Source organism: Macaca nemestrina, chromosome 12 (assembly GCF_043159975.1).
Source record: "Macaca nemestrina isolate mMacNem1 chromosome 12, mMacNem.hap1, whole genome shotgun sequence".
In the NCBI taxonomy this organism is placed as follows: domain Eukaryota; kingdom Metazoa; phylum Chordata; class Mammalia; order Primates; family Cercopithecidae; genus Macaca; species Macaca nemestrina.
In genome coordinates, this window is record NC_092136.1 from 107,190,206 (window position 1) to 107,217,241 (window position 27,036).

Below are 27,036 nucleotides of genomic sequence, written 5' to 3' on the forward strand. Positions count from 1 at the left end.
TGCTTTTGGAGTCATGTCCAAAAAATTATTGCCCAAACCAATGTCAAGAAGCTTTTTCCCTATGTTTTTTCTTCTGGTAGTGTTCCACTTTCAGGTCTTGCATTTAAGTCTTTAATTTATTTTCAGTTGATTTGTGTATATTGTGTAAGATAAGGTTCTAATTTCATTCTTCCACATGTGGCTATCCAGTTGTCCCAACACCATTTATTTTAAAAATTAGTCTTTCTCCATTGTGAGAGTTCTTGAAAACTTTGTCCAAGACAAATTGACTGTAAATGTGTGGATTTGTTTTAAGGTTATCTATCCTGTTCAATTGGTTCATATGTCTGTTTTTATACTAGCACTATACTGTTTTCATCACTATTGTGGTATATTTTGAAAGCAGATAGTGTGACGCCATCAGCGTTGCTCTTCTTGCTCAAAATTGCTTTTGGCATTTGGGGTTCTTTTGTGGTTCCAAACAAACTTTAAGATTTTTTTTTACTATTTCTGTGAAAAACATCAATGGACTCTTGATAGGAATTTCATTGAATCTGTAGATTATTTTGGGTGGTGTACATATTTTAACAATATTATATTTTCCAATCCATAAACGTAGACAACTTTCCATTTCTTTGTGTCTACTTTGGTTTCTTTCATCAAGGTTTTATAGTTTTAAGTGTACAACTATTTCACCTCTTGGTTAAATTTATTCCTAAGTATCTTTTGTGTGCTCTTATAAATGGGAGTCTTTCCTTAATTTCTGTTTCTGGTAATTAGTTGTTAGTGTATAGAAAAGCAATTAACTTTGTAAGTTGATTTTGCATCTTGCAACTTTACTGCGCTTTTTCTTTGGTTCTAACTGTTTTGTTTTGTTTTGTTTTGTTTTTTGTGAAATCTTTAGGGTTTTCTATATATAAGATCATATGAGGTGCATACGGAGACAATTTTCCTTCTTTGTCTTCAGTTTGGATGCATTTTATATTTTTTTTCTTGACTAATTGCTCTGACTACATCTTACAGTTTCATATTGAATACAAGTGGTAAGAGGGAGCATCCTTATCTTGCTTGTGGATCTTAATGAAAGAGCTAAAGCTTTCACCATTTAAGATGTCAGCTGTGGGCTTTTCAGTGTTGCATGTGTTAGCTGTGATGTCATATACGGCCTTCATTATATTGAGATACATCCCTTCTATACTTAATATGTTGAGAGTTTTCAACAAAAAGGAATGTTGTAAAATCCTTTTTCTGTATGTAATGAGAAGATTACGTGATATTTTTATTCTTTATTCTGTTGATGTAGTATATCATATTGATTGATTTGTGTATGTTGAATCATTCTTGCATCCCAAGGATAAATTCCATCTGATCATGGTTCATAATCCTTTTAATATGTTGTTGAAGTCAGTTTGCTAGTGTTTTGTTGAGTATTTTTGAGTCTATAATTATCAGAGATATTGTCATGGAATTTTCTTTTCTTGTAGTGACCTTATCTAGCTTTGATTCCAAGGTAATGCTGTCCTCAGAAAATTAGTTTGAAAGTGTTCCATTATCTTCAAATTTTTGAAGAGTTTGGGAAAAGTGAATATTAATTCATCTTTATATGTTTGGTAGAACACACCACTGACGTTATCAAGTCCTGGACTTTTCTTTGTTCGAGAGGTTTTTGATTACTAATACAATCTTATTACTCATTACTGGTCTGTTCAGATTTTCTATTTCTTTATGATTCAGTCTTAGTAGATTATATGTTTCCAGAAATGTATCCATTTCTTCTAGGTTTTCCAGGTTATTGGCAAGTACCTGTTTATAGTAGTCTCTGATGATCCTTATTTCCTTGGTATCAATGTAATATCTCCTCTTTCATTTCTGATTTTATGTATTTTTCTTCTCTCCTTTTTTTAGTTAGTATAGATAAAGGTTTGTCAATTTTGTTTATCTTTTAAAAAAAAACAACTATTCGTTTTTTCTTTACTATGGCTCTTTTAGTCTCTATTTTATTTATATCTGTATTGATCTTTATTATATTTATTGTATCCTTTCTTCTACTAATTTGAGGTTTTCTTTTCTAGTTTGTTGAGATATAAAATTAGGCTGTTTAAGATCTTTCATTTGTATTCATTTAAGTGTTTAATGGTATAAAATATCTTAGAACTACTTTTGAACATTCCATAAATTTTAGTAGGTTGCTTTTATTTTTTGTGTCTCATTTATTAATTAGGGTTTTTCAGAGAAAAGGAACAAATAAGATATATATAGATATATAGGAGGAGATTTGTTATAGTAATTGACTCATGTTATTATGGAGGCCAGGAAGTCCCACAATATGCCATCTGGAAGCTAGAGACAAAGGAAGGCTGATGGTGAAATTCAGCCCAAATGTGAAGGCTAGAAAGTGTGCAGTGGGGAGGGCACTGATTTAAGTTCACACTGTGAAGGTCCAAGAACCCAAAGTTTCATTGTCTGAGGGCAAAGAGGATATATGTTCCAGCTCGAGATAAGAGAGCAAATTTTCCCTTCCTCAATTTTGTTGTTCTATTCAGGTGGACCTTCAGTGGATTGGATAATGGTGGCCCACATTTGTGAGGGCAGATTTTCTTTATTCAGTCTGTGGATTCAAATGCTAATTTCTTCCAGAATTATCCTCACACTCACTTAAATAATCTTCCACCACCTATCTAAGTATCCCTTAACCCAGTGACGTTGACACATAAAATTAACCATCATATGCCAAGAGATTTTTTTATTAAAAATAATTCTTCATTCACCCATTGGTTATTCAGCAGTGTGTTTTTAGTTTCCACATATTTGTGAATTTTCCAATTTTTTCTAGTTTTAATTTCTAACTTCATACTATTGTGGTTACCAAAGATACTTGATATAATTTCAGTCTTTTTAAATCTGTTAAGACTTTTCTCATGGCTTAACACATGGTCTATCCTGGAGAATGTTCTGTGTGTGCTTGAAAACATTCCTTTCTTCCTCTTGCTGCTTTCCATTGTGATTTATTAGGTTTATATAGTGGTATGCATTGATTCCTTTCTCTTTCTCTTTTGTGTACCTACTACATTTTTCTCTTTACAGTGAGAAAATACAAAGCATCTTATAGTTATAATCATCTATATTAAGCTGATAAGAACTTAACTGTGACCTCATGGAAAATGCTATACTTTAACTTTTTCCGCTATTTTATGTTATTGATGTCACAATTTATATATTTTTATATTGTGAATCTATTAACAAATTATTGTAGCTATTGAAGATATTTTTAATACTTTTGTTCTTTAACTTTTATACTGCCATTACAGTATTAGAGTATTCTGTATTTGATAATATTCTTGCCTTTACAGTGATATTTATACTTTAATATGTTTTCATGCTGTTAGTGTTCTTTTGTTTCAACTTGAAGAACTACCATTAGAATTTCTTATACGAAAGGTCTAGTGGTGATGAACTCCCTCAGCTTTTGTCTGGTAAAGTTCTAATGTCTCCTTTACTTCTGAAGGATAGCTTTACTAGGTCTAGTATTCTTAGTTGACAGGCTTTTTTCTTCAGAATATTGAATATATCATGCCACTCTCTCCAAGCTTGCAAGATTTCTGCTGAGGAGTCTACTGATAGTTTTATAATGGTTCCCTTGCATCTGGTGAGTCACTTCTGTCTTGCTGCTTCCAAAATTCTTTGTCTTTGACCATTGAGAATTTGATTATAATGTGCTTCAGTGAAGATCTCTTTATGTTTAATCTATTAGGAGTTCTTTGGAATTCAGGGAGCTGGATGTTCATTTCCCTATCCAAATTTTGGAAGTTTTCTTTCATTATTTCTGTGTATAATCTTTCTGTCCCCATCCTCCTTTCTCTGCTTCTTCTAAAATTTCCATAATGCTTATATTGCTTTCCTTGATATAGCCCATAGGTCCTATAGACTTTTTTCACTCTTTTATCTTTTTCACTCTTTTATCTTTTTGTTCCTCTGACTGGGTAATTTCAAATGATTGTCCTTAAACTCAATGATTATTTCTTTTGCTTAATCAAGTCTGCTATTGAAGTTCTCTATGGAATTTTTCTGATCAGCCATTCTGTTTTTCAGTTCCAGAATTTCTGTTTGGTTCTTTTTTATAGTTTCTTTTTGTTGAAGTTCATATGTTGTTTTCCTGATTCCATTTAATTTTCTATCTGTATTCTGTTGTACCTCATTGATGATCATTCTGAATTCTTTGTTAGGTAGTTTATAGATCTCCATTTCTTTGGGTTGGTTATTGGACTTTTATTTTTTTTTTCCCCTTGGTGGTGGCATGTTTCCCTGATGATTCATAATCCTTGTGACCTTGTGTTAGCGTCTGTGCATTTGAGGAAATAGACACTTTGTTCAGTCATTACAGGCTGGGTTAAGCAGGGAAAGCCCTTCACCAGTCAGCCCATCCTGAGATTCTGGGTGGGCTGCTGGCACAGTCCACAGTTGAGCTTGTTACTGGGGACTTCAGGCATTCTGGCCTGGTGCCTGGGTTCATAGGGGTAGGTCTACAGCCTGCATTAATTGAGGTGGGCCTGGGGCTTGGGTCCACATGGACAGGTTTTGTGCCTTATTTACCTCCAAAACAAGGAGGATAAGCCTGTCCACATAGGAGTTCTTAAATTAGCTGCATTATATTTTTCATTATGGTGGAAATTGATGAGTAAATAACCCTTTCTCCAAAAGAGTTCCCCAGTTTTGCTTTTTCACTCCAAAGATACTATTACATTTCAAACACCAATAGCATCCAAAGCATATAGATTATGATTCCAACTTCTACCCACAAAAGGAATGGGACAATAAGGGTGTGGAGGTAGAGGGAAAATAGAAAAAAGGAATTGCTCTAACACCGAATAAAATAGTTTTTAAGGGACTCCCCCCAAGAATTTCTTGGAATATGGGATATAGAGCTGATTGGGCGACATGAGCAGAAATGTTTCTTTTCCTGTTGGCCTCACAAAGCAAGGCAGACTGGGATTTTCCAACACGAACATTTATTTAAAAAGTAAAAGACAAAATAAAATACAAGAGGATACAGATAGATGGGTTTATGGCACACAGACTTGTCAATCTAGTATATCCTATGTTTTCCCTGTCTGCATCAACCTAAGAATGAAAATGGCATCCCCATTATATAATTCAGGCACCACACCCATGGAGAGACACTTAAATATGCATCTCAGATCTTGATCTTTCAGCAATCCTACATGGTAAAATAGGTACTATTAACCTCAATCTCTAGTTACTCGGAGCATTTTAGGTCATTTTCCAAAGGGCCTACAAAAAATGGTTAGGCTAGATCTGGAAGTGGAACTCTTATGAATTCTCACATTTCTGCTCATCAGTTGTGAAATAATTACCTAGATCTTAAGTTTCTTACGTACCATGAAAATTTATACCCATAAGGTGAGCAAGGGGCCTAGAGAAGAGATTGAGAAACCTTTTGGAAAAGTGTTTGAAGAGGTCAAAAGTTCTATAAAAGTGCAAGATATGTACAGTAGAGGGTACAAACTTTCCTAGGAAAACATAAATTGTGAAAGAGTAGTTCTCACATTATTGAGTATGAAGCATTTAAATAAAATCTTTGATCTAAGGAAGCATGGCAGAACGTAGTGGCATTGCTCAGAAATCATTATGGCTTCCACATCTTCAAAGCAAGGAGGATTTCATTTTCAGCTCAGTCTCTGAGCTAAAATCTCTCTGAAACATTTAATACCGTCTTTCTTGTGACTAAAACATGACCTAGGATAAGGAAGAAAAAGCAGCCTATGAAAAGAGAGCACAGAACGCTCACATCATATATGAGTTGCAGGACCCAGATTCTCAGAGAAGCCATTTTCATAGTTATAAGTAACCTGAAGACCTATTCTGCAGACTACATTGAAAAAAAAAACTAAAGCAACACATTGTGAAGACACCACTATAGACGGCACTTTCAACTCGTTATTTCCCTTTGTCATCACAAATAATTTAATACAGTGAGTGTGGACATTCAACTCAGCCATTGTAAAGCAACTTTCAGAAAGCTCTTTGTCCACATCTGACAAGGGGTGTGAAAGTGGGTCAATGCCCCTTTTGAAGTAGGAATGTCAGCAACAGTAATCCAAACAAAGAAACCCCTAATGGATATAAAATCAGCACAGAGGGTCTGGCAGCGTACCAGGAAATTGTCCTCCCAAAGCAAAATTTTGAGCCTTCTGAATTGCATTTCTTAAGGATGGCAGTTTCTCTTTATACTCTAGTTTAAAGAATAAAACTTTTTGCAAGATTGTATTACTTGGGATGGAGTAATCTGATAATATTTGAGACTGTTTAATGTAAAATTAGGCTCTACATCATGTGCACGAAGCTCAGTGCATTAATTATAAGAATAGTGTGTGTCTCTGGCCCTGACACAGGAACTCATGGAAGGAGAGGGCAGGATGAGAGGGAGAATTATAACTCACACACTCTCGCACACACACAAACACACAACCAGAGAGCTGCTAGAGTAGTCCTGGATTGAGGTCAAAATGTATGTGGTGTCCAGTAGGGAAAGCAGAGACGCTAACACAACCCTGAGTCATAGAACTGAGCAAACAAAAGGATCAAGAATACAAAGCTCATCTTAGTCCAAACAAATCAAGCCCTGGGAAGCTACTCTGGAGGCTACAGAACAAGCCCATCCTAGAGGAAGCTGTAAGAAAAGGAAATTAACCAATATGTGGGACTGGCTTACTATGCTTTATGCACTGTGCTGGGCAGTACCTCATACTGGAGAGATTTACCACTAAGCCCTCCACAACCCCCTTTGTCAGCTGTCTTTCTACTGCCTTCTAAGCACCTCCCAACCACCAACAGTTGGAGCCCTTGGGCAGTTTCCTGATGGATTCCACTTGCTCTCCCCTGCAAAGTTCACCCAGGAATCTTTCCTGATCTTTTCCTCCTTCCCTCCTCCAATGTCCTTTCCCTCGAGGTCTTGCTAGGTGACAGCAAGAATTTCATGGATTTTAATGTATTATTGAGTTTGCCTTCCCAGACTACCCTTGATAACACCTTGACCTGCCAGGAGGTTTCAGGGCCTTTACTTCTAAGGGAATTTATGTCCTAACAATAAATCAAGAATTAGAATAATGTGGCTGCTCAAATAAATCTAAATCACCTAGGATTAAACCTGGGGGGGCCTTGAGGTGTTTTTTGTTGTTTGCTAATTTCAACTTTTATTTTATATACAAGAGGTCGACGTGCAGGCTTGTTATATGGGAATATTGCATGATGCTAAAGATTAGAGTACAGATTCCATCACCCAAGCACCCAGGTAGTGAGCATAGTACACAATAGGTAGTTTTTCAACCCATTCTCCCCTTCCTCCCCTGATTAGTAGTCCACAGTGTTTATTTTTTCCATGTTTATGTCCCTGTGTGTTCAATGTTTAGTTCCCACTAATAAGTGAGAATATGTGGTATTAAGTTATCTGTTCCTACATTAATTTCCTTAGGATTATGGCCTCCAACTGCATCTGTGTTGTTGCAAAAGTTTTTTTTAACATGATTTTTAAAAAAGGGGAGGCCATTAGAAATATTAGCCTCACTTAACACTCAATTTCTGTACCTTGGGAACCCTCTGCCCTCCTCTCCTCTCCAGCCTTTTGGCTCGTTCTCTTCATGTTCCAGTCTCCTCAGTGGTGATTTTGTTTCTGTTTTGCTTTTATCTTTGTGTTCGCAAAAACAAAACAAACACTACCACAAAAACATAGGAATATGTTTGTTTTACAAAAGTTTACCTTCTTGCAAACATGAGAGGGCAAAAGAGTCAATCAAACATAAAGAGATCAGTTAGGAGTCTGTCCTTGTGCAGGTAGAAGTGCAGTTTAGAATTTTAATCACTTATACAAGCAGGATATGCCTAGCCTTCTTAAGATAATACTCTGTAGTATATCAAGCTTGTTGAGGATTAAATTAGACTGTAGCTAGTTATCTACTGAGATTTTCCTTTATGCAAAAGACGTGAGATGCCTGTTAAGAAATGCAAAGATATACAGGTGCTTCTTTGAGGCATAGACTGACAATTTTAGGGTGAGAATGTTTTTGAAAATCTATTCCAACAAAATAATAGTTAAGATCCTGAAATCATTGGGTATAAAATGTTATATTCACACAGCCCCAAGGATACCAGCTCTAAAGAAGAGTTAACCTAGAAAGTAACAAGAAGAAACAAGCTTGCAATTTGCCTTCCACAGGAAGGTAAGAAAGTAAAGTGATGAAGCCAAGACTAAGAGCTGTCCGAGATCAATCACTTGCTCAACTTTCTTGCCCACATAATCCCCTGAGATTGCAGGAGAAGAAATGAAGAGTCCTAAGAATTAGAGAGCATGATCAAAAGCAAAAAAGAAAGATCTGTGTAAGGATGAAGAAATAGGACAAATGTTATTTTATTTTTACTCCCTTCTAGAATGAGTGACCCAATCCGGGAGACGTGGTTTTTCTGATCTGAAATTAGGCAATATCCCACCATCAGATTTATCTTCCTCGAGAAAAATTCTGATCATGTCACACATAAAGCAAGGAGACTAGATTCCAGGCTATAAAACTCACGTCCTTCTAATAACATTTGGAAAAATCCTTCTTCCCCAAATTCTATCACATTTCATATTTGCTGTGGAATGACATGAGAAAAAAAAAAAAAACCCAGCAGAATTAAGGAAATGAGGATGATATTTGTGAGACTAAATATCCCAGGCACTAATTCAAGAACTCTCACTGGCTATTTACCAAATCTTTCGCCCTACTAAGTTTCACCTGAAATTCTATTTCTAAGAAAAATGGAATCCTGCTATCCTCCGGAAACACTAAATCCTAAGGTACCTTGTCTGATTTAGGGATACTCAACCTTTTGAAACTCAGTGCTCCCCTTGTAAAGGAAATACTCTCTAGAGCCCCCTTAACTCTCCAGATATTAAATTCAAAGATAATCTAGCTACCTGCATCATTCAATGGTAAATTTAAAAAGAAGTAATATATAACACAATAATACATTTTTAATATTTAAAAGTCACTTGAGACATGGTACAAATCCTTGCTGTGTAAACTCTTCCACACAGTGAAGACTATCTAATGTCTCTGGCTGAGAGCTCTACAACGCCAATGACCCTTCTCCTCTATCATTGTGACAAACAAATCCTCCTCAATGAATTGCCAAAAAGCCCCTACCAGCGCCATGGAGAACTACTTAGCCAGCTGAGTTGCACAGAACCATCAGTAACAGCAGCATACACTTGGAGGTCAACTCTTTCATCCTTAGACAGAAGCCCATTCTGCAAGGAAAGGCACTCAACGTCATCCAACAGCTAGATTGTTTTCTCTAACTTTATTTTATTTTATTTTATTTTATTTATTTTTGAGATAGGGTCTTGCTCTATCACCTAGCCTGGAGTGCAGTGACGTAATCTCGGCTCACTGCAAGCTCCACCTCCCGGGTTCACGCCATTCTCCTGCCTCAGCCTCCCAAGTAGCTGGGACTACAGGCGCCCGCCCCTGCACCGGCTAATTTTTTGTATTTTTAGTAGACACAGCGTTTCACCATGTTAGCCAGGATGGTCTCATCTCCTGACCTCATGATCTGCCCACCTCGCCCTCCAAAGTGCTGGGATTACAGGCATGAGCCACTGCACCCAACCTTCTCTGTCTAACTTTTAAACTGGTTGTGTCCCTTAGTTATCTCTGAATAAAAGTTTTAAAAGTAGTGTCAAGAGTAAATGAAAATTTCAGGATGAAATATATAACTTCATCCAGTAAAAACTGTTGAATTGATATGACACCAAACAGCTGAATATTTTCAAATACAGGCCTTTCATCATATATCTACATAATGGACAGCCACATAACATGCAGATGATTGAATGATTTTTCATCTAGATTTTTTTCAAGTTTGCTAGAATAGAGTGGAAGTGTATGGTGTATGTCTGATGCTGGTCAGTATATAGCTGATCCTAGAATACAGGGCCCTCCTACCAATGGAAAAGGATTGCTTTTGTAGGAAGAATTTTGAATTTTCATAACATTTTCTGAACACCTATTCCCCACACAATCTTACATTCTTTAGAAATACGTCACATTTCCAAATGGCATTTATTCATGTATTCTTTTATTCGTTCTTCAAAACGTTACAGGATGCCCCTTATAAATCATTCACTGTTTGAGTCACACAAAATTAATAAAAGGGCCTCTGCCATTAAAGGTCCGACGTGAAAAATAATTACAACACATACAATGCTTCAATAATACACTTATATGCTAAGTTCAGTATTAACAAGAGGTAGCCTAATTTGGAGTCAGGTTGCCAGGTTCAAATCCCAGTCTTTCTATTTATTTATTTTGTGACCGTAGGCAAGTTACTTAACCTTTCTTTACCTCATTTTCCTTGGCTATAAAATGGGAATAATAGTACTGCCAAAAACTGTATCTACTTCATAGGGCAATTATGAGAATTTAAAAAATCCAATATCTGGAACTTATTTAGACTGCACTCATTAAGTGCCTACTGTTGTTTTTGTTGCTATAATAGGTATAGAAAGAAAGGATTTTATTTTAACACACTGAGTAGCAAAGGTTTTTCTGGAGGCTTTGCTCCAGTTTTTCAAAATAATGTTATCTTCTCCTCAACTCCTTTGCCAGTTACCAAGTGTTCTGGGCAAGACCAAAAGTCCATTTAAAGATTGGGAAACAATATTAGCCTCTAACAAAACAGTAGTTAAATAAATTAAGAGACTTCATTTTTGTTCACCACTGTGCTTCAGGACTGGCAGAAAAGCTGATACATAACAAGAACTAATAATTACTTAATAAATGACCAGATCAATGGAATATTATTTGGCAATTACAAATAAATATCCTTATTTATCGATGTAAAAAATCCAGCAAGTATTAAGTGAAAATAGTCACAAATGGAAGAATATGGAAGACCCTTTTTTTTTGTCTTTAACAGTTTACCTATTTATATGAATGTATATGCACAAATTCTGAGAAGTAGACCAACATGGTAACTGTTTGATTTTTTTGTTTTTTTGTTTTTTTGAGGCGGAGTCTCGCTCTGTCGTCCAGGCTGAAGTTCAGTGGCACGATCTCTGCTCACTGCAAACTCCGCCTCCTGAGTTCACGCCATTCTCCTACCTCAGCCTCCGGGGTAGCTGGGACTACAGGCGCCCACCACCACTCCCGGCTAATTTTTTGTATTTTTAGTAGAGACGGGGTTTCACCGTGTTAGCCAGAATGGTCTCCATCTCCTGACCTCGTGATCCGCCCGCCTCGGCTTCCCAAAGTGCTGGGATTAAGGCGTGAGCCACCGCGCCCGGCAGTGTTTGTTTCTTAGTAATGAGATTATGGTCGAGTTTTGCTTTACTCTTTGTAAATTACTGAATTTCACTATATCTTTTTGCAATATGTATGTGCTACTTTTATAAACAGAAAAAAAGAGTAATAACACTTAATGGGACACTAATGAGTAGCTAAATGGTCAAAGGTAAAGAGATAAAATAGTAATAAAGGGTAAAAATTATTCATTGACAAAAAGGTCATTGACCTAGTCCAGAATTGGCTATTACACAAATAAGCTTTTGAAAATTATACTGAAATTATATATTGTTCACATATTTGCTTTGTCAGTAGCTAATTTTCATGCTACCTTCCTTATGTACCCACTTCAGTTATCATAAGAGCTGGTCTTACTACTGTAATCACACTATCCAGAATTTATTATTTCTGGTCCATAACAATTGACCGTTTCCAACTGATGATCCATTCTATCTTCATTTAAAAACAGGATATTAAAGTCTGAATTTTTGTATCCCTTGCAATTACTTCTCTCTGTATTTTGGAGCTTCCCTGTAACGTGAGTCAATTTATATCTTTATCCTTACTTACAATGAAACAAGCATGAATTAACTAAGTTCAAGGGCTTTCTGGCAGTACAGTGGTTAAAATTCCTAGGATTTGCTGCCTCTTTCCAGCAAATGAAAACTAATTCATGACTTAATTTGTAAGTTGGGAGTAAAGCATAATTACTATGAAATGACAAGTCAACTATGAAGAAGCAGATGAATTTGCATTTGAACAACTCTTCTATCAAAAGTTGCATGTACAGTATACAAAAGAAGGCTGGATTTAACTCTTTGGGTTACTGGCCTCTTGAACACTGCAGTAAAAGAGTGAACTAGAACATTCAAGAAGATGCATTTTCTCTGTAAAAATTAGCATCTTAACTAAAATTTTCAGTGCACTGTGCCACACAAGGACAGCTTGATGGAGCAACAAATGCTGCTCTCCGTATGTCTGTAGAAGCAGTGTTTTGACAGTTCATGGCATATTTTGCAGGTCTGCTGAGACCTCCGGGACTGTACTAAAGGAAGGATTTAGTCTCGTTTCTATGGAAACCATAACTACTCTGTAAGCCTGTTAAACAAGACAGCTTGCAATATGGTATCTTATTCAAGATGAATAGTCTTTGTAATATATCATTGATAAAGTTTTCTATCTAGATTTCAACATCTGCCTGAGAAAATTCTAAATCTGTGATGACTCCACCAAAAAAGAATCAGCCAGCCACAGTGCAAACAAGCTCTATTGCAGTCTGGTTCATGTGCTGGGAAATAAAAATGGTTTCTACCTTAAAGAAAAAAAAAAAAAAGGAATTCTGCCTAGAACACATGAATACAGGAATGACATTTTCACTTTGAACAACTGACGAGAAGCCAGCATTACCTTAACTAGCTTTTATTTGCGTTTCTTTTAATTTCTCACTTTTCCTCACTGCAAAGAGATTGGTGATTTTAAAAATAAATTGGTTTAAGGCTTAAGAAACAGAAAATGTGTGTTGTCTCTTCTATCTACTAGCTGTGAATATTTATGCACATGCATTAGACTATAACTTTTACTATTGTACACCAGCACTTACCACAACACCCAGAATAGAAGATAAAAAGCAGTAATAATATTATAACAATATCAACCACCATTTGTAGCAACAGTTATGCTACAGATATTGTAGTGAGTGCCTTACATGAGTTATCTTATTTAATTCTCACTACAGCCCTATGGGTAGATACTTTGATTAGCCTCAATGCACAGATAAGAACAATTGAAAATTAGTGAGCCTAGGAAACTTGGCCATTTTTACACAGATAGTAAAACAGCAGAAATGGAATTGAAAGTTGATCTGATTTCAAACCCTGTCTTCTTGACACTATCCTATTCTGCATGTTGTTAAGTGAGTTATTAATTAACAATACAACTTCTCTGAGTCTTCTCTAAAACAAATGGGGATGGACCCTACCTCATAAGAGGTTTGTGTTGATTCTGTGGTTTACTTTATAAGCAATAAAGAACCATACAAATTTTAACACTGATACTAATTATCAGTGTTATTATTATTGGCTCTCTGCTTTTACAGGCTAGACATCATCTTCACATAACAAAAGAATCATGTTTGAACTTCCTATTTTTTGCATGTGGGTAAGTTTATTTTAATACTGATGTCTTAAGAGCATCACATAGACAGTGATTGCAAAGAAACATGCATGTGAGTAAGTTGAACATTACCCTCAATGGCAAAATAGTTGTTTTATTTATTATTTGGTCTTATCTCTGTACCAACTGCCTGCAAATCTGAAGACTGGAAAGAGTCTTTATAAAACTGTAGAGCATCTTTTCATCAGAGCTGGTTGTCACATTAAAACAAAGTGGGACCAAACTGCTACTGTGTTTATCGTGGAAGAACTGGGTTTCTGCTGATTGCAAAAGCTCAGGACAGAGCTGTGGAAAGTAGTGAGGCAGCCATGAGTACTTACACAACATTGGTTCATTAGTTGATGACATGGCTGATAATGACATGTAACCTTGCACACACAGGTGTTTGAGTGCCAGTCTGCCCCTTACTTCTGGTAACAGTTGGTTCTTGTAAGAGATGTCATTACTGGCAGATTGTCGTGCTGTGAGGGTCAACGTACAGCTCCTGGGGTGGAACCAGAGGGCCAAAGACCCCAACAGCTCTACCTCACTCTTGTTGAGCTGCATGGAGCTGTGACCAGCAGAAACATGGGGACAGGTGGTGCAGTAGACAGTCAACCAGATCCAGCTTCAAGTTCCAACGCAACCATGAACTCATTATATTTTCTTGGACTAACTAACCATTGTACATTTTGATACCCTCATTTGTAAAGTAGAAACTAACAATACCGGTATTGAAAAAAAAAAAAAAGAAGATAGTGCCAGGAGTGGTATGGAGAAAGAATTCATTGACTGCTAGCTGTCACTATTTTAAAACCTCAAATTAATAGCTTTATTTCTTTAATTGAATCTTTACCTTTACAAATAGACACATTCTGGGTTGGGAGGACTAGAATGTACATGAATAAATGAAGTATTTTGAAATAGTTTTTAAATGCTGCTTGATACTTTTTCACCTTTGCCCTATCATACATCCTCTATGTATTAGTCTGTTCTTGCACTGCTATAAAGAAACACCTGAAACTGGGTAATTTATAAAGAAAAGAAGTTTAATTGGCTCATTGTTTTGCAGGCTATACAGGAAGCAGGCCAGGGAGGCCTCAGGAAACTTCCAATCATGCAAGAAGGTGAAGAGGAAACAGTCACATCTTCACATGATCACAGCAGGAGGAAGAGAGAGGAGGGGGAAGTGCTACACACTTTTAAAGAACCAAATCTCATGAGAATTCATTCACTATCACCAGAACAGCAGGAGGAAAATCCATCCCCATGGTCTAATCACCTCCCACCAGGCCACCTCCCACCTCCAACACTGGGGATTACAATTTGACATGATATTTGGGCAGGGACACAGACCCAAACCATATCATTCTGCCTCTGGCCCCTCCCAAATCTCACCTCCTCTTTACATTTCAAAACCAATCATGCCTTCCCAACAGTCTCCCAACATCTTATTATCCCAAAAGTCTCATTCCAGCATTACCCCTAAAGTGCAAATCCAAAGTCTCATCTGAGACAAGGTAAGCCCCTTCCACCTATGAGCCTGTAAAATCAAAAGCAACTTAGTTACTTCTGAGACACAATGGGAGTATAGGCATTGAGTAAATACTCCCTTTCCAAAAGGGAGAAATCAGCCAAAAGAAAGGACCTACAGGCCCTGTGCAAATCCAAAATGCAGCAGGGCAGTCGTTAAATCTCAAAGCTCCAAAATAATCTCCTCTGACTCAATGTCTCACATCCAGATCACACTGATGCAAGGGGTGGGCTCTCTAGGCCTTGGACAGCTCTTCCCCATGACTTTGCAAGGCTCAGCCCCCACAGCTGCTCTCAAGGGCTGGCATTGAGTGCTTGCAACTTTTCCAGGCCTACAGTGCAAGCTGTTAGTGGATCTATAATTCTGGGGGTGAAAAACAGTGGCCCTCTTCTCACAGCTCCACTAGGCAGTGCCCCAGTGTGGACTCTGCATGGGGACTCCAACCCCACATTTTCCTTTCACACTGCACTAGTAGAAGCTTCTCTATGAGGGCTCCACTTCTGCAACAGACTCCTTCCTGGATACCCAGGCATTTCTATACATCTTCTGAAATCTAGGCAAAGGCTCCCAAGCCTCAACTCTTACACTCTGCACACCTGAAGGCTTAACATCACATGGTAGCCACCAAGGCTTACAGCTTTCACTTTCTGAAGCAGCAGCCTGAGTACCTGGGCCCCTTTGAGCCATGGCTGGAACAGCCAAGATGCAGGGAGCAGTGTCACGAGGTTGCATAGGGCAGTACAGCCCTAGGCCTGACCCACAAACTCATTCTTCCCTCCTAGGCCATCAGAGCCTATGATGAGAGGGGCTGCTGCAAAGGTCTCTGAAATGCCTTTGGGGCCTTTTCCCCATTGTCTTGGCTATTAGTACTTCCCTTCCTTTTACTTACGCAAATTTCTGCAGCCAGCTTTAATTCCTCCCATGAAAATGGGTTTTTATTTTCTACCATATGGCCAAACTGCAAATCTTCCAAGCTTTTATGCTCTACTTTCCTTTTAAATATAAGTTCCCAGTTTCAGGTCATTTCTTTGTTCACATATATGAGCATAGGCTTTTAGAAGCAGCCAGGACAAATCTTGAAGGCTTTGCTGCTTAGCAATTTATTCTGCCAGATACCCTAAATCATCTCTCTCAATTTCAAAGTTCCACAGATCACTAGAGCAGAGGCACAGTGCTGCCAGGTTCTTTGCTAATGCATAACGAAAGTGACATTTGTTCCAGTTCCCAAGACGTTCCTCATTTACATCTGAGACCTCATCAGCTGGCCATCTCTGTCCATATCAATATCAGCATTTGGTCAAACCATTAAGTGAGTCTCTAGGAAGTTCCAAACTTTGCCTCATCTTCCTGTCTTCTGAGCCTTCCACACTCTTCCTGTCTCTGCTAGTTACCCAGTTCCAAAGTCATTTCCACATTTTCAGGTATCTTTATAGCAATGCCCCACTTCTAGGTATCAATTCTTTATATTAGTCCATTCTAACACTGCTATAGGGAAATACCTGAAGCTGGGTAATTTAAAAATAAAAAAGGTTTAATTGGCTCATGGTTACACAGGCTGTACAGGAAGCATGACTGAGGAAGCCTTAGGAAATTTACAATCATGGCAGAAGGTGAAGAGAAAACGGATATATCTTCACATGGCCTAAGTAGGAAAAAGAGAGAGAAGGGAGAGGTGCTACACACTTTTAAACAAACAGATCTCATGAGAGCTTACTATCACGAGAATAGCAAAAGGGAAATTCACTCCATGATCCAATCACCTCCTACCAGGCCTCACCTCCAACTCTGAGGATTATAATTTGACATGAGATTTGGGTGGGGATACAGACCCAATCATATCACTCTGTGTTTCTAGATACTGTGAAAATAATGATGAATGACTCAGTCTTTTCAGAAAATTCATAGCATATGCATTACAGCACACAGCAGATGTTTAATAAATATTCATTAAATTAATTAAATTAATAAATGAGTGGCATTAAAACTTGGTTTCTTATGGCCAGGCACTGTGGCTCATGCTTGTAATCCCAGCACTTTAGGAGGCCAAGGTAGGTGGATCACCTGAGGTCAGGAGCTCAAGCTCAGCCTGGTCAACATGGTGAAACCCCATCTCTACTAAAAATACAAAAATTAGCTGGGTCTGGTGGCGGGCACTTGTAATCTCAGCTACTTGGGAGGCTGCGGCAGGAGAATTGCTTGAACCCAGGAGGCAGAGGTTGCAGTGAGCCAAGATTGCACCATCGCATTCCATCCTGGGCGACAAGAACAAAACTCTGCCTCACCAAAAAAACAAAACAAAACAAAACAAAACAAAAAACTTGGCTTTTGGGGTTTACTGGAATAAATTTGTACCTTGAAACCTAAACACAATATTTTAATTTCAAAAATCTTATCATTTGCTAGTGTCAAAATAAATTGCTCTCTACAGAGTAGAGGCTCCTGTTTTCAAACTGTGAACTTGTGAGCAGCATTCCTTCTCCATGACTAGAAGAGGGAGCTGGACCCAGGGTCAGCAGGAATTACAAAGCAATGCAGAGCTGGATGTTTTACCATTAAGGCCTGTTTACTCCGATTTATATCTCTGTTTTCCTGCTTACAGATGATGAAAAGACATTATACAATTCTGCATGGCTTAACAATTAGGGATCCATCCTGAGAAATGTATGGTGATTTTGTCATTATATGAATATCATACAGTGTATTTACACAAACCTATGTGGTACAGCATACTACACACCTGGGCTATATAATATAGCTTATTGCTCCTTGGCTACAAACCAATATGGCATGTAACTGTACTGTACTGAATACCGTAGGCAATCGTAGCGCAAGAGTAAGTGTTTGTGTATATAAACATACAAACGATACAGTCAAAATATGACATTATAATCTTATGGGACCACTATTGTAAATGCAGCCTATCATTGACCAAATGTCATTATGCAATGCATGACTGTATTATATTCACCACATCAAGAAGTCAAAGTTAATACCATTAGGACATAATCCTTGAAAAACTGATGCTTCAGAGCTCATAGTCCCATATTTTAACTTTATTAAATCACAACATTTTAGAATTGAAGGGATCTTAAAGATCAATTTTTGTCCAACATCCTAATTTATAGACAAGCAGTCTGATGTCCAAAATGCTTAAGAGTCTTTCTGTGATCACTCAGCTAGTGCAGTGATACGGCCAGGGCTAGACTCTAACAAGACAGTAATAATAAAACAACCATGATTTTAGTGTTTCCTGTGTGCCAGACACTACTGCCTGGGACAACTCTTTCTGCCATGAGATTCTTTAAAAAGAAAGAAGCAAAAATTTGAAGAAAGATTTTTGCTCACGTTTGTGAAGAACAAAAAATATTTTTGATATGGCAAGAAAATATCATGACTTCCCATTACTGAGATTTTTCCCCAGCTTTAGTGAGGTATAATTGACAAAAATTTCATATATTCATAGTGTATAAAATGTGATGATTTGATATATCTATATAATGTGAACTAATTATTATAATCAAATTAACACATCCATACCCACACATAGCTACCAGTGTGTGTGTGTGTGTGTGTGTGTGTGTGTGTGTGTTGACAAGACTTAGGATCTGTTCTCTCAGCAAATTTCAGGTAAACAGTACAGTAATATTGATGACAGTCACCATGTTATGCATTAGGCTGTTACTGGTTCTTTGTGCATTAATCACAGATTCAAGATCTTGACATATTAGAAACTATTTTCCTTTAAATATTTGCCTGTCCCTTAGCAAATAAGAGAGTCCAAAAAATTATTGTATAGCACATGCTAATTAGAAGGAGGTATAGTTTTAAAAAGAGGATTCTATTGTTTTTAAAGTGGGCAAAAACAATATGGAATGTGACTGTACAACCAAGTGAGAAGCAGTAAATGAGACAAGGCTGGGAAATGAAAAGTCACTCATTTCCTTTCCTTACTTCTATTTACTCTCCTGAATCTTCTAAAAATGTAAAAGGTGAACGTGCCTGGGAAACTAGGGCTTCACAAACTTTTTTAAAAATGGGGCAAGGAAGGTTTATTCCAAAACATGTCTCAGCTGCCCTGCCTCGTTTGAGATGTTTTGCAGGATGCTAAACCAGCTCAAATAGTGTTGAAGTTTTATTACAGTGTCCATCTTGCGGAGTCTGTTTCATTGTGATGCTGCTGGCACTTGTGGGAACGAAACCCCCCTAAAAAGGGTTATACAGTTTAGAGCAGACCATGATATAGCAGATACTTTGAACTGCCACTGTGTCTTATCAATTTTATTATAACATCACTATTTTACAATTGTGAGAAATAATGGAAGTAGAGGTGCATTAAATTTGAGAAGTATTTTTATTGGTTCAAAGATGTTTTATCATCTAATTCATTTTCAAAAGCCCCAGATTGAGAGTTACTTTTGTCTTCACCCCAGCTATCTAATCTTCCTGCTTGCTCTTTCCTATTCCTTCTCCATGTCCCTCTGTCTTGTTAGGTTGATTTCTCTACATTTTCCAAATGAGCAGGGATCACTCTGGTCTCCATGCCTATGCTGGCAGTTTCCACTTCCTGAATGCATCTGCATTCTTATTCTATCATAGTAATAATGCATGTAAAGTCATACTGCCCAAAGGCCGTCATAGAAAAGAGCAGTGGCCGCATCCTGCATTCTACCCCATTTCACTCCGTAAAGGCAGTCATTTTAACTCTTAGCTGTTTATATACCATGATTACCTCCACATTCCTAAATAATTTCTGCATACTATTAGCTCTTGAATTTTAAACACTATCTACTGACTTGCTCTTATAATAAAAGGTTGCTTTATTTCTCTTATTATAGCCTCAGTATTTTTTAATCACAATTTTTAGTCATTATTTGATTGTGTTAAAATTGTTTACACTGAGCCAAGAAGCAAACTATGGTTATGGTTCCTTTCTTGTACAAGGTTTTTTTTTTTTTTTCATCTAGAGTTAATAACTTTCCCATTTTGTTCTTAATTTGCTTTTCTTAATTTTTTGATTTTCTTTCTGCAGCCTCTGAAGGCCCTCTAAAATGCTGCTCAGAACAATGTTCCTTTTGGTGAAATCTGTCAGATAATCTACTACATCCATTTCTCTCCTTTTCCTGATCTAGTCTGGACTGGTTGGCACCAGCTGTCAACTTGGATTTCTGCTTCCCATGCTCTTCTGTTGGATTCTCTTTCCATAGTGCCCTAGTGTTCCTCTCTCGTGCTTTAGCCTTCAATTTAGCAGAGCACTTCTTCTAGGATCTTCTTGAAACAGAGCAGCTGGCAGATATATGTTTGACATGCCTGACATATTTTTATTCTGCCTTATACTGGATTGATCATTTTGCTTGATAAAAAAATTTGATGCTGAAATCATTTCCCTCAGAATGCTGGAAACGTTCTCCATTATCTTCTAGCATCCAGCACTGGTATTCAGCAATGCCATTCTGATTCCCACACCTTTGTATGTCACCTTTTCTCTTTTTCTCTGAATATTTTTGGCATCTTTTTTAACCCCTGTGTTTTGAAATTTTATGATGATAAGCCTTGGTGTGGAACTTTTCATTTATTTTGCTGGGTACACAGCAACCATTTTCAATCAACAAATTCATGCCTTTAGGTTATACAGAAATTTATTCTATTACTATGTTGATTCCTTTCTTTTCTTCTATTTATCTTCTGGAATCTTTCCTTTTTGTACTAGAGCTCCTGGACTGATCTTTCAACTTTGTTACCACTTCTCTTCTTGTCCATTTCTTTTATTCTACTTTTTGGGAAATTTCTCATGTCTACTAGCCTCTTCATTATTACTCATTTTTCCTTTGTACAACTTCTATTAGTCCAATAGTTAATTGATCCTCTCGCTTTGTAATTCTTCTTCCTTATTGTTCATTTTAAAATCTAATTTCTTGGATGTGTGTTCCAAGGTTTACATATTTTTTAATCGTTTTCTCAATTTCTAAGAATTCTTTACTAATAATTTAACATTTAAGACTGTTTTCTGATCATTCATCTTAAAGCATCCTAAATCTTGCTTATGAATGCAAAAAAAAAACATTTCATTTCTCAGGCTCTCTTATAGCATAACTATTCTCTGCCTTGACTTATTTTCTGCCTAGATTTTTTTTACTATTTATTATTTTGGACTTTATCTTTCACTGTCTGGAACTGTCAGGATAAATGGGCTGGAGACTCACCTTTCAGTTTTCCCACTTTTATGGAGTCCTCAAGTTTAGGTCTGATACCATCTCCCCATTCCCCTTTAGGTCTAGTGTCCCACTAGCTCTGCCAAGCTGGCAGCAGAAAAAAAAAATGGGGGAAGATAATCACGAGGCAAAGTGAGAATGGTCACTCTTTATCCCAACTTTCCAATAAACCTATCTATTCAGACTTCTATTTCATTCTGCTATGTCTGTCCTCACACTTTCTTGGTACCTGCTGCAGCCAATTACTGCAACTTTCTGGGGATCGGCTGAGTGCATTGGCTTATTCCTTATCAGTATCCCCTCTGTGTACAATTGGACTTTCCTCCTTGCTGCCAGGTTACCAACTATTCCTTCATCTGCCCTTCATCCTCATATGCCGGTTTAGAGTAACAGATAACCCTAGTTCTTATTCTCCTTGGTTTCTATTAAATTTTGTATTTGTTTTATTTTCAATTTTTCCAAGAGACAAAGCAGAATTATCTTTTTTCCACTTTAAAACCATTATTATTCTCTACAAACATTTACATGACACTCTGATTCATAATTTTCCTTCCCTTCTCCTAAATCCTAAAATCAGAGTGTAAGTGACCACTATGTTATCCCCAGGTGTGGTAGACCTTATCTGTGCCATTTCCTTGTGCTTTGGCCAACTTATAAATGCTTTCATATACTTCTCTCTGTTTGGGAGACTTTCTAGGACTGCAGAGGCTGCTCTACCTGTGTAGACATGGCAGTCCCAATGGAAGAGGAAATTTTCAACCCCAAGAAGCATAGCATCCCCTCATGAATAATTCTTGGGAGCTGATGTATTAATACCCCAGCTCCCTCCCCAGCTTAGGTGAGATAATACTGAGATATATGTTTCATACCTTTGCACAGTTTTTACATGAGATTAAGTTCCAGTTGTTCACAATGGTGGCTATCTTCTTAAGACCTCCTTTTTGGGCAATCAAATCTAAAACAAATCAGTAGCATAAGTGCTCCTAAGAAAAAGATCTTTAAGAACTGAATAATTCAAGACCAGATGACAACCAGAACTCTGTTGCTATTAACAAGTAGGGGTTTGGTGATGCTTCACATGTCAAAGCATCATATGACTAAGATTATCATCTGTGGTGAATTGAGATGGAATAACAGTGGAAGGGAATACACTAGCCTGTGTAGTCCCTCTAGCAGGCCAGATACATGGTAATTTTAAGTACTCTGGGGTTGGAGTTGGTAGTTGCTCGTAAGTGCCACCGGGATGACTGAAGAAAAAAATGCCAGACTGAAGTCATACCAGCTAACGTCACAATGGAAAGCCAAAAATTCCCTCTACCAGTGATAAGAAGGATATTCAACTTCTTCCCAGATTCTCAGCCTCTTGTTCCCAAGCCAACAATCAGTAAATGCTCTGAGGATAGAGGTAGCATGCAGAAAGTCAGCTTGCTTTATCTCTGGGATGGGAACCTTTCCAATTCAGACCACCTCAGAAACTTTCCAATGCCTTCAAACAAATTATTTTCTTTAGTTTAGCAGACCTTTTTGGTTGTTTTCAGTAAAATACTTGCCTGCCATGAGCTACTCCATCATAACTGTTTTTTGCTTTATTTAATTTTCTTTCTCTGTAAAAAACAATGATTTCACGTTTCAAGGAATTTTACTAAAAGATGTTGCAGGTCATTTGAAGTTGTGTGAGATATGAAACCATTTTTATTGTGAGAAATTGTCCCAGAATTATAGAATATTTATCATCTTTTGCCTTCTAAATGCCAATGTATTCCCAACCATTATAGCAACCAACAGATTTCTCTACAAATTTCCAAATTCTCCTGAAGTGAGCAGTATCATTGCTATAAGAACCAGTGGTCTATGACAGCCATGATAGCTCCTTGTCAGCTGTTCTTTCAGGAACCTAGACAGAAGCCATAAGCTCATGCATTTCTCTAGCATAAGTTAATGGTCCAGAGGTAGGTTCATGACACGAATTGACCAAAATAGACTGTAAAAATGACTCTTGGGCTGGGTACAATGGCTCATGCCTTTAATCCCAGCACTATGGAAGGCCGATGCAGGCAGATCACTTTGTGCCAAGAGTTCCCAGACCAGCCTGGCCAATATGCCAAAACCCTGTCTGTACTAAAAATACAAAAATTAGCCAGATGTAATGGTACATGCCTCTAATCTCAGCTACTCGAGAGGCTAAGTCAGGAGAATCGCTTGAAGCCAGGAAGGGGAGGTTGCAGTGAGCCAAGATCACACCACTGCTACACTCCAGCTTGGGTGACAGAGTGAGACTCTGTCCAAAAAAAAAAGGAAAGGAAAAGAAAAGAAACAAAGACTCTTATTCCATCATTGTAGCATTCCCTTCTCTTCTCGTCTCTCTCTCTCTCTCTGTCTCTCTCCAGTGAAGCATGTAACCTTACTGCACTATTAGCAATGGTACCATCTGATTACCACAATGAAATTATGCTTATGATGGCATTGAGTCTATGTATGGTAGACTAAAGGAGCAGAAAACAACTTGGGTGTTTGATGCCATCTCTGTGCTGCTGAATCAACCAGCTTCAAAGCTCACTCTACCTCTGAACTTCTAGCTATGTAAGATAGGTGCATTATTGCTTAACATAGATTGAGAAAATGTTCTCTAACTTAACATTTGAAAGTATCCAAACTAATACAAGCGAGGAAAGAAGCTCTGTCTTCTTTTTTTTTTTTTTTTTTTTTTTTGAGACGGAGTCTCGCTTTGTTGCCCAGGCTGGAGTGCAGTGGCCGGATCTCAGCTCACTGCAAGCTCCGCCTCCCGGGTTTACGCCATTCTCCTGCCTCAGCCTCCCGAGTAGCTGGGACTACAGGCGCCCACCACCTCGCCCGGCTAGTTTTTTGTATTTTTAGTAGAGACAGGGTTTCACCATATTAGCCAGGATGGTCTTGATCTCCTGACCTCGTGATCCGCCCGTCTCGGCCTCCCAAAGTGCTGGGATTACAGGCTTGAGCCACCGTGCCCGGCCGAAGCTCTGTCTTCTAAGGATCCAGGTCTGGCTCTAACTTACACGATTTACTCAGAAAAAGTCCCTACCTTCCTTCCATCTTTAGAAGGCAGTTTACCAATCACCTGTGAGGCTAATTGAGCATGCATCATTAGAAGTCTTATTCCACCTCACCCAAGTAACATAACAAATAATTACTTCCAACCACATACCACACTCTTCTGAGTTCTGAATATGCATTTGTGGTGTACCCCATCTCCTTGCACTTGTAGTCATATTTTAGTATTCCTATAATTTAGTTAGAAGTAAGTTCTGCTGCAAGTGACAAGGACTTCAATAAGATACTTTATTCCTTGTTTGCATAAGTCAAGTTTCTGTCTAAGACTGCTGTGGAAATTCCACTGCAAAGCATCAGAGCTGAGCTCTATCTAATTTCTTGTTCTTCTATGCAACCCCTATGCCTAAATTTACTCTAAGGTCTAATATTGTTGCTGCAGCTTCAGCCATCACAACTTGAGAAGGAAAGAAGAATGAGGATGAGACTATATTCTATGAATAGGTCAAAAGATCTAACATGAGGACTACAGCTAATCATAGTGTATTATATTCAGAATTTTTGCTAAGTGAATAAATTATACCTGTTCTTGTCACAGGAGAGGAGAAGTGGATAAGGGGGGATGAGTAATGATGTAAGATAATGAGTGTGTCCATTTGTTTCACTATAGTAACTATATAGAGTTACTATATACACACACACACACATCTATATACAAAATAACACTATGTTGTATGCCTTAAATATACACAATAGAAGTTATCTTTAAAAAAATACATTCTAGAAGTAGCACTGACAATTTGTGTTTATATCTCACTGGTCAGAACATAGCCACATGAAACACCTAACCACACGTGAAACTGAGAAATGCAGTTTCTGCTTTGGGTAGCCATATCCTACCTAAAATCCTACAATTCCATGATTGAAGAAGAAAGAACAAATGGGTATTGAAGGACAACAAGCCAAGTCTGACACAACCTAGAATGACCTCCACTCTTCCTGTGACCATTTAGCCTGGCTAACTCCTACTCATTTTGGGTCTCAGTTCAGCTGTTACCTTTTACAGAAAGCCTTCCCAAATCCTTATCTCAAGCCTGGGTTAGGTGTCCCTCCTTTACACTCCCACTGTCTCTGTTCCTCCTTCCCAAACAATCCACTAATCACTCCCTTCATACACACACACACACACACACACACACACACACACACACGAGCGCGCTAAGTGTTTTGCCTAAGTCATAAAACCGTAGGGAGAGGAATTGCCACATGAGCCAGGTGGTCTGATCTAGAGTCTAGACCATGCTTGAACCACTTCACTAAGTTTACTTCTTATTTCCTCACTAATTTCTCTAAGGGCAGCAAGTTGCCAGTCTCAATTACTATTGCATGCTCATTACATAGCTCAAAACCTAACACTGAGTAATTCCCAAAAAACACTGGTTAAGTGAAAAGGAAAACAGCAATATCTCTCACTGCAATCTGTGGCTGGCCTGTGTTCTCTCCAAAACCCAAGTAAATTATCCAGAACAAAACGTGGCTATTCTCCAATTTATAACATGACCATCTGTTCCAGTCCCTCATTCTTTTCAATAGAAGAATGTAAAAAGGAAGCGGAAATCTCACATACAAAACAAAAACTTCAACTTGGTTTTGGTAGAACTAGAGCCTAAATCTTCTGGGTTCTTGTTTAAAGTCTCACATAGGTTCCTACATGACAGGGGCAGTTCTGTAATTCTAAGATGATAAGTCCCGGGGTAAGAATACCTGATTTAAACAGTCGTTCATAGGAAAACAAGGGGGAGAATCAGACACTAGTGAATTCACTCTCCAACATTTCTTTGATTTTTTCATTAATCTGGATTTAGAACTGCTAGTTTCAGTACAATGTCAAGATAAAAAACAGGCTAGGCATGGTGGTTCACACCTGTAATCCCAGCACTTTGGGAACCTGAGGCAGGTGGATCACCTGAGGTCAGGAGTCCGAGACCAGCCTGACCAACATGGTAAAACCCCATCTCTACTAAAAATACAAAAAAATTAGCCAGGCATGGTAGTGAGCACCTGTAATCCCAGCTACTCGGGAGGCTGAGGCAGGACAATTGCTTGAACCAGGGAGGCAGAGGTTGCAGTGAGCTAAGATTGCACCACTGCACTCCAGCCTGGACAACAAAAGCGAAACTCAGTCTCAAAAATAAAAACTAAAAAAAGACATAAAACATTTATCAAATAAACCTTTCCAGAATGCACTTATATGTTTTATACCTCTGCTTTCTCTGCTTTCCATATGCTGTACTCACGCACTATGTGCTGGAAAACCATAGTGATTTTATATTTGTTGATGTTCCACATACTAAGAAACCGAGATTATACACTGTCCTTGGGGGATAAGCATCAAGTTGCCTCATTCTCAACCCAGCTAAGATTTTATTGCTTTTGATCAAAGATAACTATGAAAACCACATCATTTATATGATCATTTTTAAAAATCTCAGCACATTGTCCCAGATGCGTAAATGTCAATACATATTTGATGAGCTCCTACATTATTTAAAGCAACGAAGAAAAGCCCAAGCGTGCTTTAACACTAGCTTCTAAGACATTCCATCATTATGCTGGAGATCTGACCTAAGGGCTAAGCAGGATGGGAATATGGGAGTTTAAATTGAATCAGGGAGAATTTAAACCAGTTGAAAAACAAACTCTACTGATTCATCACCACCTCCAAATCTCCCTTCTGTCCCCACTCCACATCTCCACTTCATAGCCCCACTCACATGTCTATGTTAATAGGTGAAGTCCA

At 37.9% G+C, this 27,036-nt stretch overlaps 2 long non-coding RNA genes across 2 annotated transcripts in view; one reads left to right on the plus strand and one right to left on the minus strand.

The window, feature by feature from the left end:
• The window catches only part of LOC105493672 (uncharacterized), an 88,328-nt gene that overhangs the window by 56,990 nt on the left and 4,302 nt on the right, over window positions 1-27,036 (plus strand). The gene's annotated exons all lie outside the window — the stretch shown is intronic.
• LOC112428836 (uncharacterized) overlaps window positions 8,545-27,036 on the minus strand; it is a 112,310-nt gene continuing 93,818 nt past the window's right edge. The window contains exon 6 of the long non-coding RNA XR_011611035.1: window positions 8,545-22,167. This is a non-coding gene — a long non-coding RNA (uncharacterized lncRNA). The remainder of the gene's footprint in view (window positions 22,168-27,036) is intronic.